At 35.5% G+C, this 16,141-nt stretch overlaps 1 protein-coding gene across 1 annotated transcript in view; it reads left to right on the plus strand.

Moving 5' to 3' along the window:
- LOC138705620 (uncharacterized) overlaps window positions 1–16,141 on the plus strand; it is a 437,982-nt gene that overhangs the window by 14,768 nt on the left and 407,073 nt on the right. The window lies entirely within an intron of this gene.

Genomic DNA, 16,141 nt, shown 5'->3' on the forward strand with positions numbered 1-16,141 from the left:
AGCCATTACAAGAAGTTTTCTTGCCCCTTAAAAGCACGTCGTTGAGAACCGATTCAGCCCTTATTCACTTAATTTACGAAAATATTTCATGGTATGGATTATCCGATTCTTTCGATTAACCGTTCAGTCCATCCCCTTCATTACCACGGATATTAGAGGTTCTACTGTATGTATGTATGTATGTATGTATGTATGTATGTATGTATGTATGTATGTATGTATGTATGTATGTATGTATGTATGTATGTATGTATGTATGTATGTATGTATGCTATGGTATGGTATGTAAGCCTATAGTATGTATTTACACTGCAAGTGGGCAAACACCCGGTGGCAGTGGTAACTTCAAATTCAAATTCAAATTTACTTACAATTTACATTTGAATTTCCATTTGGATAGATACCCGAAATGAGCATATGCTCGTGCTCGGGTACAGTCCAGTAGTCTACATAAATTTTACAGGGGTCAAATAATAATGCTGATGATAGAAAATAAGAGTAACAATAATAATAATAATAATAATAATAATAATAATAATAATAATAATAATAATAATAATAATAGAATAATCGTGACAGAAATGATACAAAGATTGTAATACAAAATAATTCATTAATAATAATAATAATAATAATAATAATAATAATAATAATAATAATAATAGTGATAAAACAAAAATATTTACAATAATAAAATAAATACTAAGACGGATAAAATAAAATATAAAACCACTAGCGAGAGTTAACACAACTTAAATAAGCATATAATAACCGGAAAAAATGCCAAACTCGAAAATCAACAGAAAAGTTCGTTGTATCGCAGACGACAGCAACCGCCGTATTGACATTGTGTTGTGCATTAATGGTAGTAGTGGGGAGCTGAAAGTCTACGTAACTGCCGTTCTCTTCGAATCTTCTCGTACAATCATGGGAAGTTAATGCTGTAAAAACAAAATGTCTACGAGTCAAACTGTTCATTATTACCAGGATAAATACAAATAATACTGAAATATATTAATCAAGTTTCAGTTATAGATCTCTCCTTTTGTGCAAGAGGTATCATATCAAAATATTTTATGAATGGCGGGGAAAATATAAATTTCAATAACTTTCTAGTGAGAAGTACAATCAAGTGTATCTGTGGCGATGCTAAGGAATCATTTATTGGAGATATACACTGTTATTAATTAAGAAAATGATCTATTTATATTTATTACAATGTTTTATCTTATAGGTTACATGCATCAGATAAATACAATAAAAATTAGTACCATATAATGCTAGTAACACTTAAAAAAATTATAATAAAATTTATCAAATATCATACAAACATTTTCACTTTATTTTTAAACTTAAGAATGTGTAAATTGCTTAGGTCTGGATTATTTTTCAATACTGAATTGTATAGTCTTGGTCCATAATTCCTACTGTGTCTTAATCCAGCTGTAGTGTGGCATTTAGGTTCTGCCAAAAGAGTTGGGACATATCTTCTGGTGTTGTGTATATGTTTTTCAGTTATAAAATTCATTCGATTTTTGTGAAAATAAGTTAGTAATGTATGTTTATACATACAATACAAATTAATACGCAATATAATTAATACATAGGAATATAGGTTAAGAGTGCTTGAAAATAAGGTGCTTAGGAAATTATTTGGGGCTAAGAGGGATGAAGTTACAGGAGAATGGAGGAAGTTACACAACACAGAACTGAACGCATTGTATTCTTCATCTGCCATAATTAAGAACATTAAATCCAGACGTTTGAGATGGGCAGGGCATGTAGCACGCATGGGCGAATCCAGAAATGCATATAGAGTGTTAGTTGGGAGGCTGGGAAGGCCGAGACGTAGATGGGAAGATAATATTAAAATGGATTTGAGGGAGGTGGGATATGATGGTAGAGACTGGATTAATCTTGCTCAGGATAGAGACCAATGGCGGGCTTATGTGAGGGCGGCAATGAACCTCCGGGTTCCTTAAAAGCCAGTAAGTAAGTGAGTAAGTACATTTAATACATAACAATTGCAAGATACACAATAAATACAATTAATAATACATAAAATATTAATAAGTGAGCCTAATTTTCCATTACAACCTACATAAGTGTGATTTTTATTCTCTACTTTAACCACCACTCACACGATAAAAATGTGACTTTTATTTTTAATAATTCACTTTAGAACAATGGGTATTCCACTCAACACAGCAACACAAAAGTCATTATTGCACTCCACACGACGTGTATTATAGAGAAGAACAATAAATGTACTCTTAATTTCAATTAAGGTTCACAATGCACTAAGTGCAGAACAAAACTGTCAGTTCTCAGTTCGCTTGCCTTGGCTAGCTCTTCTAGCTCACTGTTCAAGTTCACTGCACGTCGAACTCAGGTCTTCCGAACTGCGTCGCGCTCGCCTGGACACTCCACAACTACGGACTCACTCAAGTTCACTGCATGTCGAACTCAGGTCTTCCGGCTACGGTCCACTGCACGTCGAACCCAGGTCTTCCCAGTTGCGGTCCACTGCACGTCGAACTCAAGTCTCCGTTGCTCGCTGCTGTACAAGACAAGACTTGAAGACTCAAGACTGACTCTTCTGTCGGCACTCACGGTGTTGTTTATAACACCATAACTTTTCCAGAATCTTCGATTCGCGTTGCTGTCAGAATCTTCGAGAGAAATACGCATCTAGATGTTTCCCTTGCTCTCTTTGCTCCTCGCCGTCACGTAGCCTTCTCTCATCGCTCCGTACCGCGCTACAGCTCCTACCGAAACTCGAGTTTCCGTTTCCCCGCGCCTTCCTTCTCGCTAGATGCGCGCGCACACTCCTGAGGCAACCAGAACAATCCAGACTGGTGCCACAATATGTATAGGGCATATATAAGTTTCGCATAATAATCTTTCACCTCACTTTCATCTCACTCACTGCACTGTCACTATGACACATTTCACTGACACTTTAGAACACATTTCACTGACACTATAGAACACATTTCATTGACACGATGAATTATCACTGATCGAAAACTGTTCACTGCCACTGTAAACATAACTTCACTGACTAACTACGGTTCACTGAAACAGCAGTTCAAATAAGACAAACAATTACACCCTTATTCAGACTTATAAACAGAACTACATTAAACTAAACATTTCTAGTCTAAGACTCTGTTACAAGATTTTAAAATAAGTTACAATTCAAACCAAGGGAATAACTTGTCAGGCTAAGTAAATACATGTCACCTTAAGTAATGTAACATATTTTTTCTTTTTAATTTACACTTTATACACAACTTTTAAAGTTATTTTTTAATCAACTTAAGGAAGGACAGCCCTCAAAGACCGCTTCAGGTAGGTCATTCCAATCATTTATAGTTCGATTTAAAAATGAGAATTTACCTACATCCGTTTTCTGTTTCCTACATTTCTGTAGTACTCGAGAAAAGTGGCACAAGTCAAAAATGTTAATTTTACAGGAGAAGGAAAAAACTGTCTTCACACTGGTTTATGTCGATTTGATTTTCTTCTGTATTAATTATTCTAATGGGAGAAATACTTATGTCTCTTTTCCCAAGCGAGCAGATGTTCCGTGAGTTGTCAATAAACTAATAACATTTTTTTGTGGAAATTGACTTAGGGTAAACTAGGGTCTGTTGGACAGTCGGGCATGTTGGACACTCCGTACTTTAACGTGTTACCACGCCACTTGTGGGCACCACATTCTGCTAGAAGTCAATGACGGAAGTAGCCCCACTCGTGCCTACTTCCGTCATTGACTTCTAGCAGAATGTGGTGCCCACAAGTGGCGTGGTAACACGTTAAAGTACGGAGTGTCCAACATGCCCGACTGTCCAACAGACCCTAGTTTACCCTATGCCACTTTTCCCAAGCATTGCATATTTGGTTTTAAAGCCATGATTGTTTCTACCATCTGGAGATGGTTTAGAGATACTCCTTATCTTATTTAATAAAAAGAACGAACGACCAATGCTACAGACCTAAAGTTGAAATGCGGATGTTGGAGGTTTATTTATTGGGACAAGGTCGGTTTATTTTTGTTGGGTAGGCGATCCCTAATAAAGACCTCGTCGGGTGTAGGCGAATTCACGAATGCAGGAATTGTCGGGTAACAAGCGCTATTTACATGAGAAGAAAATAAAACTGAAGAAAAGCAAAACTTTCCTTGCCATAAATGAAAGTCGTAGTGTACGTAAATTAGTTTGTAACCCATATTTTCCATGTTTTTGTAATTTTATTGAGGACATCTTAGAGGTATTAGAATGTGGAAAAATAAATTTGATACGAGAAAGTGTTGACACATAAAAATGAATATTCCCAGATGGTCTCGATCGAATCTCAATTCGGCTATTTTTTTGACATTTGGCTACGATCATTCTACTGCAAGCTGCGTGACTAAAAATTAAAGTACTTTTAGCCGAATTCGGCCACGGTTGACGACTCTCGGGTCTGTACAGTATACTGGACACTCGCCTTAGTATTATAGGCCTAATAGGTTGCTTGTGATTGGATAATTCAAACATTGTATTGCATTTTATGTGATTATTAGTTCTTTCAGAAAATCGAAACTCGTCTTCAAAACTCCCCAGTGGACTGGAAATGCGTCTAAGAAGGTCTGTGTTGACAATTATGAATAAATATGAAGATTTATTCATAATATGAACATTTGACGAAATATTATGAAAAAAAAAATATACAGGAATATAACATTTCGATTCTACTCATGACGATACGTAATAATTATGATTTCCAATACTCTTGTGAAAAATAAGAATTCCTTATTTTTTCGCTCTCTAGTAATCATGAACATTACGACGATATGAAGCACTTATATGGAGAAGAATGAAGCGTGTGAAATAGAGAGACACAATAAAAAATGAAGCTGTATTGGAAAAGTGGAGGAAGAAAGAATGATACTGAAACTGATCAGGAAGAGGACTGTGTGACTGTGTCACTGGCTGAGAAGAAACTGCCTACTGAAGGATGCGATGGAATAAATGTGAACGGAAGAAAAGTTCGAGGCAGAAGAGGATGCCAGATGGTAGACGACATTAAGATATGTGGATCATATGCAGAGACTAGGAGAAAGGCGGAAAAGGGAAAGATTGGAGAATGCTGGGTTTACAGTGAAAGACCTGCCCTTGGGCAGAAAACTATGAGTGAAAAATGTGTGTAGTTTGTGGTTATTTACACAGGGTGAGCACAAAGTCTTTCCCTTAGCCTGTTTTAAACATTTATTACTGAAAAGTTACGCTAGGTATGGGATTGCGGTTTTCAGCAAATGATACATCAACCATGGAATAACGGTTAGCGCATCTGGCCGTGAAATCAGGTAGGCCGGGTTCGATTCCTCGTCAGGGCAAGTTACCTGGTTGAGGTTTTTTCTGGGGTTTTCCCTCAACCCAACATGAGCAAATGCTGGGTAACTTTCAGTGCTGGACCCCGGACTCATTTCACCGGCATTATCACCTTCACCTCATTCAGACGCTAAATAACCTAGATGTTGATAAAGCGCCGTAAAATAACCTACTAAAATAAAATACATCAACCTTCAAAGATTCCATGCATACACTTCAACATATCGTGGTTAATTTTATGACACCGCCTCCTATGTGACTTTACAGAAAATAATTTGTCAGAAGGAAGAAGAAATTAATTAAAAATCAATAGGTCTACTCTGATCCTCGATTATATAATTTACATATGTATATCATATTCATCATCGTTTTATACCGAATTACTTCATATTCTCATGTGGGTCCATTGATTTTTAATTAATTTTTCTTTCTTCTGTATAATTATTTTATGTAAAGTCACATAGATTTCATAAACCAACGATGATATGCTCCGTTTGTTTGCCCGGAGAACGTCTAATCGAAACCCGATGTCATGCCATGTTCTCGCCAACATCTCACATTTCCGACCTCCAGATCCGAATATTATCTATGTCTGTTGAATTTTCCGCAAGTATGAAAGATTGCCTCATCAGAAAACAAACTTACTTAAGTTGGCCACTGTGTCATTCAATTCGTTCCAGAATATTGAGTATCGTACAGTCAGTGAACACAAAATTGTGCAATTGACAAGTCAAAATTACATATAAAATAAACAACAGAGACATGAAAAACAATGAAATTGTATCAAAAACTCTCAACAACATTAACATTAAAAACTCATTAATATCATAAAAGGGTTTGTTAATTAACCAACCAGAGACAAGTCCGTTAAAAGACTTCCTTTCCAAGTTGAAAACATGTGCCGGAAATTTATTTGCAATTTTTAAAGACATAATAAAATAATTATTCATTGTTTTGGTTAGCCTACATTTAGGCGAGTCAAAAAGGTCACGGCTTCTGGTGTTGTATAGGTGAACATCATTCCTATGTGTTAACATTTGTGAATTATCTTTGACAAAATTTAGGGCTTGATAAATATACAGTGATGTTACAGTCACTATTCTTTCATTCACAAATAAAGGTCTGCAGTGCGCCTTCACTGATGAATTTGTTATAATTCTAATAGCTTTTTTTGTAACATAAGAATATTATTAATATGAGTACTATTACCCCATAAAAATAGCCCGTAAGAAAGTATAGTACTATGAAAATAAGAAAGATAGACAACTCTAATGTAATTCTTCGGAACATACATTTTTAAATTTCACAGAAGAACTTATTGCTAAAAGTCTTCCTTCCTTCTACGAGGTTCACCAAGAAGTCCACTGCCTTGCAAAAGATGGAAGTTCTCGGCGAGTTGACAACATTGCCATTGATAGAAGAAATGACAGAGCAATTATCATCGATCCCACTGTGCGCTTTAAAACTGCAGTTGAACAACCTGTAGCAGTACATGAAGAAAAGAAGACCATCTATGACCCTACAATTCAATACTTTAGAGAGTATTATCATATACAAGGACAGATTGAAGTATTTGGCCCAATTGCTCGGAGCAAGGGGAACAATTCCAAAATTCTCAGTTGAATGTTTTATGTCTTTTGGAATTACTTTAAATATTTTGAAAATTACTGCTATAGACGTAATGAAATATTCTGTTCAGATTTTACGTAATCACCTGTACACCTAAATTTCCTTATATTCTATTTGATTATTAATAATTATTGAATAGAAGTACTTTCCCAAGGGTAGCTTCTATTTGAAAATAAAAATCATAAATAGTGATAACGCAAATGTTTATTTTTATTTTATTTGTTTAGTATGCTGTATCTTTTGGCAACCCTTACTAAAGGGCAGCTACCCTTGTGGGATTTATATATACTCTTGACATTTTTTTACAAACAAAATCAACATAGTCTACCCAGGCAAGTGAAGTGTCCACAGTAATGCCAAGAAGTTTGAAGTTATTGTTTTCCACGACTGTACTACTATCTTATCTTTATCTTCTTTGGTTTTCTTCCGATAGCCATGGTCTTCGTCTTGTTTACGTTTATATTCATCCCATATTGCACACAGCTGTATTTTAGCTCTAGCGGGATGAAGCTACGGGAGAATGGAGAAAGTTACACAACACAGAACTGCACGCATTGTATTCTTCACCTAACATAATTAGGAACTTAAAATCCAGACGTTTGAGATGGGCAGGGCATGTAGCACGTATGGGCGAATCCAGAAATGCATATAGAGTGTTAGTTGGGAGACCGGAGGGAAAAAGACCTTTAGGGAGGCCGAGACGTAGATGAGAGGATAATATTAAAATGGATTTGAGGGAGGTGGGGTGTGATGATAGAGACTGGATTAATCTTGCACAGGATAGGAACCGATGGCGGGCTTATGTGAGGGCGGCAATGAACCTTCGGGTTCCTTAAAAGACATTTGTAAGTAAGTAAGCATATCCCTTAGTATAGTAATAAAATATGTATTAGGTGGGCGGTACTAGTACAACCATTACCACATTTTACGTAGAAAGATAAAATAAAATTTCACAACGTTGCTCTCTCTTTCCTAAAAAAAAAAATAAATGGTTGATTGAAACAAAGTTAGGCTAAATTTTGAAATCTTGGAACTGTTTTCCTCTCACATTTGTCTATCGCGCTCTTGATAGTTGCATCAAGTCTTTCTCATCTTGTGCGAGAAACTAGCCTGACCGTGGGTTCATGTCTCCATTAGTGGAATTGTTGGCCTTGTCTTGTTGCTCCCATTTCCACGAGACGCCAGCATCTCAGTGATAGGCTGCTTTCTTGTTAGGGCCTTGGGTCATTCTGCCGGAGATCTATTTCTACGTACGGACAGACAGATAGACGCAGAACCCACTTCACAGGCAAACAAATTAACACAGTTGAAACTGCAGGGACTCTGAATCAGGAGGGGAACAAGTGGGTAAGACGGTCATGAACTGCTCGGCTAAGTCAACTGGACTGTCCCGACTACACGAAATTTACGTTTACTTAAATTTGGTAAACATTGACGTTGGACAGGGCTGTGGTTTGTCACTAGTGACAGGCAAAGTATGACATTTCATATTTTAAACCATTTCTGCTAGCGGTATGGGAGCAAGGATTTTCACGATTAATAAAGTGTAGAGTGCATTTAACACCAAAATATTGGAACTTTTCATAATGATCTGGTAAAATTTTCATATTTTATAAAAGGAATCTGAATAAAAATCTCATAACACGTGGCTCCTACTCAAGCTTTGCTCATTCTTTCTAATCCAGTTAAAGTGTTTTCAGTTTTGCCACGTCTATTTTTATACGGTAATAGTAATATGCGTTACAAGAGCGGTATGTTGAAGTTTTCATGTTCGAGGAAAAGTTTGAAAAAGCGAAACGTAGTTCAGCTTTTTTAATTTCCGAGAATTGAAAGAAAACATACCGCTCGTGTATCGTACATTATTTTGTGCGAAGATCGTTTATTACATACCTGAAAGAGGAATTTCTAATTAGTTGCAATGAAATCTCCATCTTGGTTTCTGTTCAATGACGGCAAATTTGGAAAACAAAAATATCTATCTTCAACATTGTTGCTTTAAAATGTTTTCTGTGTTTACTATACTCGAACAGGCCGTGATATACGTCTGTCTTTTTTTTTTCCCCAGTCTATAAATGCGAACTTAAAACATACGTTAAGGTTATGTAATGATTTAGAGTTTACTTATTTTTTGCAAATATTTAAAAACAATAATTAACAGGGCAATTTAGGTGAAATTGCAGTGGTAAGTTTCCAATTTATAAGTATTACTATATTGAACGTCTCTAAAAATAATATGTTAAAAGCCTAAAGCAGTAAAATCAATATGTCACTTAAGCGGTAAGAAGAGGAAAATTGTTATGTATGTTAGGTTGGGAATACTGAATGTGGAATTTTTGACTTTCCGCGGATTGGTATTGTGCGGAAACCAAGCAAATACGCACGATCTCGCACAAATTAATGTTTTAAACGGTTACAAGCTCAAAATTTTCTGTCCATTTCATTTTCATTTCATTTATTATATTCCATAGATCTTACATGAGCAATGAAGCTTTAAGATGTGGAACAAGTCAAAATTTTACAATATTACAATTACAATTTTTACAAATTTTTTACAATTTTTACAATATTTTACAATTTTTATAGTTTTACAATTTTGCAATTTTCTACAATTTCTTACAATTTTTTACAATATTTTGGCGAGATGTAGTGAGATAATGTGAGGCCCGAGGATTCTCCAGAAGATTACCCGGCATTTGCCTTATGGTTGGGGAAAACCTCGGTAAAAACCCAACAAGGTAATCAAACCAAAGGGGGTGAAATGAAGTGAGGCTGAGGACTCGCCATAGACCATCCGGCTTCAGTCCCACGGCTGGGGAAGACCTCGGAACAAACCATTCAATGAGACCAAATTAATTAGGCCTAATTATTTCTGCTCCTTTCGCTACTTCATGGAGTTTTCATCGCTCGTGGTGTCTGATTTAAGCCGTTCATTTTTGTTTAGGCAGCCCAAATATCAATCGAGATATGTGGGAGGTATTTAATAGTTTTGCAGGCGGAATCAGGGATGCGTATAACATCCAATGACATCGTCACGTGAATTACGAATTTTAGTTATAGTGTGATAATTTTACGTTATCTCGTGATCAGAATATTCTACGAAATGGAAATATAAAAATTGGAGATTTATTCTTCGAAAAGGTGGAAAAATTCAAATAACTTGGAGCAACAGTAACAAATATAAATGACACTCGGGAGGAAATTAAACACAGAATAAATATGGGAAATGCCTGTTATCTTTCGGTTGAGAAGCTTTTGCCATCTAGTCTGCTGTCAAAAAATCTGAAAGTTAGAATTTATAAAACAGTTCTATTACCAGTTGTTCTATATGATTGTGAAACTTTGACTCTCATTTTGAGAGAGTAACAGAGATTAAGAACGTTTGAGAATAAGGTTCTTAGGAAAATATTTGGGGTTAAGAGGAATGAAGTTACAGGAGAATGGAGAAAGTCACACAACGGAGAATTGCATGCATTGTATTCTTCACCTGACATAATTAGGAACATTAAATCCAAACGTTTGAGATGGGCAGGGCATGCAGCATGTATGGGAGAATCCAGAAATGCATATAGAGTGTTAGTTGGAAGGCCGGAGGGAAAAAGACCTTTAGGGAGGCCGAGACGTAGATGGGAAGATAATATTAAAATGGATTGAGGGAGGTGGGATGTGATGATAGAGAATGGATTAATTTTGCTCAGGATAGGGACCAATGGCGGGCTTATGTGAGGGCGGCAATGAACCTCCGGGTTCCTTAAAAGCCAGTAAGTAAGTAAGTAATATTTTATCGAGTCATTTGCTATTTTCATATTATTTATTAATACGTAAGTTAGTAGGCTATTTCCAGTCTCTAAAATTAATTTGATTTGTTTCATTCGGAATAAATAACGAACATAATAAGAAGATATCTGTAAAGAACAGACAACGTGGAGTTTTAACACAATTTATTAATTTCTTTAAAAATATTTTAAGTACCGGTATGTCACTTCTAGCGATACGACCAAGAGAACGTCATAGCCTGGGTAGACCATGAAAAACGTGGGATTCAGACTATGGCATAGGAAATGGTTTTCGACATGCGAGATCAATGACAACCCCCACGTCGACGTATATTGTTTGTTGGAAAATCTTGTATTCAATTCTTCTGTCGCTATCGTTTACTTTTGCTGTAACAAGTTTGAAAGATTCGAACCGTGAATGATTACCGAAGGCAGGATTCGAGCTTTTATAGCTACTGCTGTGGAACATTCTGGTTCATATGATGTTTCATCGATTACATATTTCACAGGATTGTTGTATGCCTATATTAATGCACTTATTGTAGAGGAATGAAGACAACTGCTAAATGTGTTATAAATAATTATTTTTAAAATATGCAATATTAATTACCGGTAAATTCAAATGCACATAGTGGACTTTTAATGCTAAAAATTAAAAAATTGTAGTTATGAACATAATTGATATGATATGATATACGAGGGAGAGCCAAAAAGTAACCTTAATAATTGTTTTATTAATTAAATCTATACTAATAATAAATCTGTAGCCGAAATTTTTCTGGTAATTTTCGATTTTCCAAAAATACTTGGTCCTAACATATATAATTAACCATCCTGAAACCGAAAATCGCTTTTTTGAAATTTTTGTTTGTATGTCTGTCTGTCTGTCTGTATGTTTGTTACCTTTTCAAGCGATAATGGCTGAACGGATTTCGATGAAAATTGGAATATAAATTAAGTTCGTTGTAACTTAGATTTTAGGCTGTATGGCATTCAAAATACATTATTTAAAAGGGAGGTTATAAGAGGCCCTGAATTAAATAAATAGAAATATCTCGCTTATTATTGATTTTTATGAAAAATGTTACATAACAAAAGTTTCTTTAAAAATAATTTTCGATACGTTTTATTCCTCGAAAAATTTTGATAGGACTGATATTTAATGAGATAAATGAGTTTTAAAATTAAAATAACTGCCATCTAAGGCCGTGTAATGAATTAAAAAACAAATGACTTCGTCTATAAGGGGCCTTGGACAGCAACAATCGAAAGCTATGAAAGATAGCCTACAGAGAATGTTTCTGTGTTTGTATGAAGTAATATCGGAAGCTAAATTAACCGATTTGTATAATTAATTATTATTTCACCATTGGAAAGTGTAGTAATTTAAGTTATTTGAAGGGTTCAGAACCATAGTGGACCAAGCGCCATTTACTGAATACGTAGAAAACAATGGTTAAAATTAAGTTATTACCATAATTCAATGGAAACCTATAACAAGTAAAATAAAATATACACATTAAATCTAAATGATGTCAATGTTCATTAAACTATGGTTGCATGTAATAAAAATTAAGAAACATGTTAAAGGAATTGTCATTGCACCAAATGAGTGTCTCTGGACCAAAATGATCGCATTTTAATTATTTGGATGCAATTTAAATTAAGTAACATATTAAACGATTTATCCTTCTATCAAACACGAATGTTCCCTGGATCAAATGTCCTATTTTAATTATGTAATTACTTTATATTTATTTGTAACTGGTGCAGCGGAGCGCACGGGTACGGCTAGTAAGTACAATAAAACTACAAACATTTCATCACTTTCAACATAGTATAACAGGAACACTTGCATTTGGGGACTATGTTGAAAAGTGGTAAAGTCTTTGTAGTCTTATTGTACATATTCAATTAACAAAACAATTATTAAGGTTACTTTTTGACCCTCCCTCGTATTTTCAGCCATTCAATTAGGCTGCATGTAATGATGGTCCTCACAATATGAATGTAATTAAAGATTCTGTATTTTTTTTACGAAGAAGGGGCTCGAAGGCTTGTACCGCAGCCTAAGACTTATTGTGCTTACAACTCCTGTTCTGTGAATGATTTTATCGCCGAACGGCCGCTCTCTTTTTTTTTAATACAGCACGCCTCACCGTGAACTTAACCTGGACTATGGTATGGATGATGATGATGATGATGATGATGATATATGAACTAATGATGGCGAAATGAGTCCGAGGTCCAACGCCGAAAGTTACCCAGCATTTCTACTCCAATTGGTTGAAGGAAAACCTAGGAAGAAAATTCGACTAAGTAAATTATTCCAACCAGGATTTGAACATGTGTCCGCTCGATTCGCGGTCAGACATTTTAAACTTTACTCCACAGCGGCGGACCAAGGTTCTATATTGTTTATTTCATTTATATGTTAGAAACCCAGTCTTTAAAGAGATATAGTATTAAGAATTTGATCGTTGCCTATTAGACCTTGGTTACAGATTTGTATTATTGGCTTTTATTGTTATATAAATGTAAACGTTTATGTATAAGTGTAATTGAAGATTCTGTACTAACTATCATATCAGTTTTCATTAAATTTTATAAACGTTTACATATATATTGAGGGAAAGAAGACAGAGGACGGACACTGGAAAGTTTTCTTTTCTCAATCGTACTATCAGGGACTGGAATGCTTTACCTGCAGACTTACCAAAGACTTTACCAGTAACCAAAAATGTATTTAAAAATAGGCTTAAGGACTTTACTAATAGACGGTAGTATATTATACACACTATTTAAAGAGTGTGATTGATATTTTGTTATTTGAAGTGTTGTATCAGTGAGGAAGTGTGTTGTGTCAGTGAAGTGTGAAGTGTGTAGTGTCAGTGAAGTTCTATAGTTCATAGTGGCCGTGCAAAGTATTTGAACAGTGAAATGGTTTTGAAGTGTTAGTGAAATCAGGATAGAAACAGTGCAGTGAGTGAGTTGATAGCGAAATAAGTGTAGTGCCGAAAGGTACTTGTGCAGATATGAACCTATCACACTCGTGGGTCTTAGTTCGAACTTAGGGTTAAGATACAAATTAGACTTACTTTAAATGTTATTTTAAGTGATCGTACTTCATTTAATTTAGGATGCTCCTTGTTATTAATATTATTATTATTATTATTATTATTATTATTATTATTATTATTATTGTTATTACTATTTATCATTATTATTAATTATTAATGTTTTTATTAGTTGTGTTTATTATTAATTATCGTTATTGAGTGTAATTAATTACCACTGCCACCGAGTATATACCCATTTGCAGTGTAAATAAATACATACATAACTGTAAAAGCGATTTCAAGAAATTTATAGGTATAGGTTCAGGATAACAGGCAGGGTTTGGAATTGAACGGGTTACATCAGCTTCTTGTCTATGCGGATGACGTGAATATGTTAGGAGAAAATACACAAACGATTAGGGAAAACAAGGAAATTTTACTTGAAGCAAGTAGAGCGATCGGTTTGGAAGTAAATCCCGAAAAGACAAAGTATATGATTATGTCTCGTGACCAGAATATTGTACGAAATGGAAATATAAAAATTGGAGATTTATCCTTCGAAGAGGTGGAAAAATTCAAATATCTTGGAGCAACAGTAACAAATATAAATGACAATCATGAGGAAATTAAACGCAGAATAAATATGGGAAATGCGTGCTATTATTCGGTTGAGAAGCTCTTATCATCCAGTCTGCTGTCCAAAAATCTGAAAGTTAGAATTTATAAAACAGTTATATTACCGGTTCTTCTGTATGGTTGTGAAACTTGGACTCTCACTCTGAGAGAGGAACATAGGTTCAGGGTGTTTGAGAATAAGGTGCTTAGGAAAATATTTGGGGCTAAGCGGGATGAAGTTACAGGAGAATGGAGAAAGTTACACAACACAGAACTGCACGCATTGTATTCTTCACCTGACATAATTAGGAACATTAAATCCAGACGTTTGAGATGGGCAGGGCATGTAGCACGTATGGGCGAATCCAGAAATGCATATAGAGTGTTAGTTGGGAGACCGGAGGGAAAAAGACCTTTAGGGAGGCCGAGACGTAGATGGGAGGATAATATTAAAATGGATTTGAGGGAGGTGGGGTATGTTGATAGAGACTGGATTAATCTTGCACAGGATAGGAACCGCTGGCGGGCTTATGTGAGGGCGGCAATGAACCTTCGGGTTCCTTAAAAGCCATTTGTAAGTAAGTAATAGGTATAGGTCTCGCAACCACGGATTACCGATGGAAGGAATGCGAATCAGACACTGCGATAAGGAAGAGAGGGCGAGAGGAAAGGCCACGAGATAACTTGAATGATATTCGGAAGAGAAATGACATCGATAGAATCAGTCTTGCGTTGTGATAGATACATTACGACTTTAGTTTGTTCCATTGCATGTGAATGCTCGTCTTGTGTCGCACGGTATTATTATTTCATTCGTAAACATATGTTGCGCGTTTAATTAGCTTCGAATTTTTCTCTTGCTACGTTCTTAATTTCCACAGCGATGTCCTCATTTGTTCATCTTCTTGGAAGAGACAGTACTTCTATCGGTCCGAACCTCTCTCCCCTCGGCGTGCCTACATACACACGCAAGGTTGCCATACGTACTGTTTTGACTAATTGTACGAGGTACGACCGCACTCTATGTCGTACGCAATTTTGTACGACTATTTCACTGAAGGGAAAAATAATTCGGAACTTAGAATGTTGGTTTATAATTAAAATAAAATTGATGGTTAATTCATTCCTTTTAGACAAGTTTTCGTCATTTAGTATGTCCTGGACTAATAAGGTAGAAACAGGCTTTTAAGGGGGGGGGAGGGGAAATGCTTTGAAAATCGATCTGGTAACTATTATGCTTGCCATGCAAGTCTTCATTTGTCATCTTGAGCTCTAGGTTTTACGAATACGACGCAGTTATATCAAAGTAATACGAGTTTAATTTTATTAACTTCCTTGTTTGTTCGACAACGGAAGTCTTTTATCAATGAAGTAGTACCGCAGTAGCATCAAGAAATCTAAACGCGCCGATATTTGAGTCTACTGTAGAGGAATTCATTTTATATAATTTTCAGCCCCCGCATTTATTGATACTAAAATAGGCCTATGTGCCGTCGCGCTGGCCAAAGATCAAATTTCTGCTGACTTTAAATAGAACAAAGTTGTTTCTAACAGAGCGTCATCGTGCATGCTTTACTGCGATGACAGCGTTGATGATGAAGAAATGGGTGGTGATTTGTTTCAGTGCTGAATATCATTGTGGATATGAACAATAATTAGTAGTATTTTAATTGGAACTAAAATTTAC

This window comes from Periplaneta americana, chromosome 9 (assembly GCF_040183065.1).
Source record: "Periplaneta americana isolate PAMFEO1 chromosome 9, P.americana_PAMFEO1_priV1, whole genome shotgun sequence".
Lineage (NCBI taxonomy): Eukaryota > Metazoa > Arthropoda > Insecta > Blattodea > Blattidae > Periplaneta > Periplaneta americana.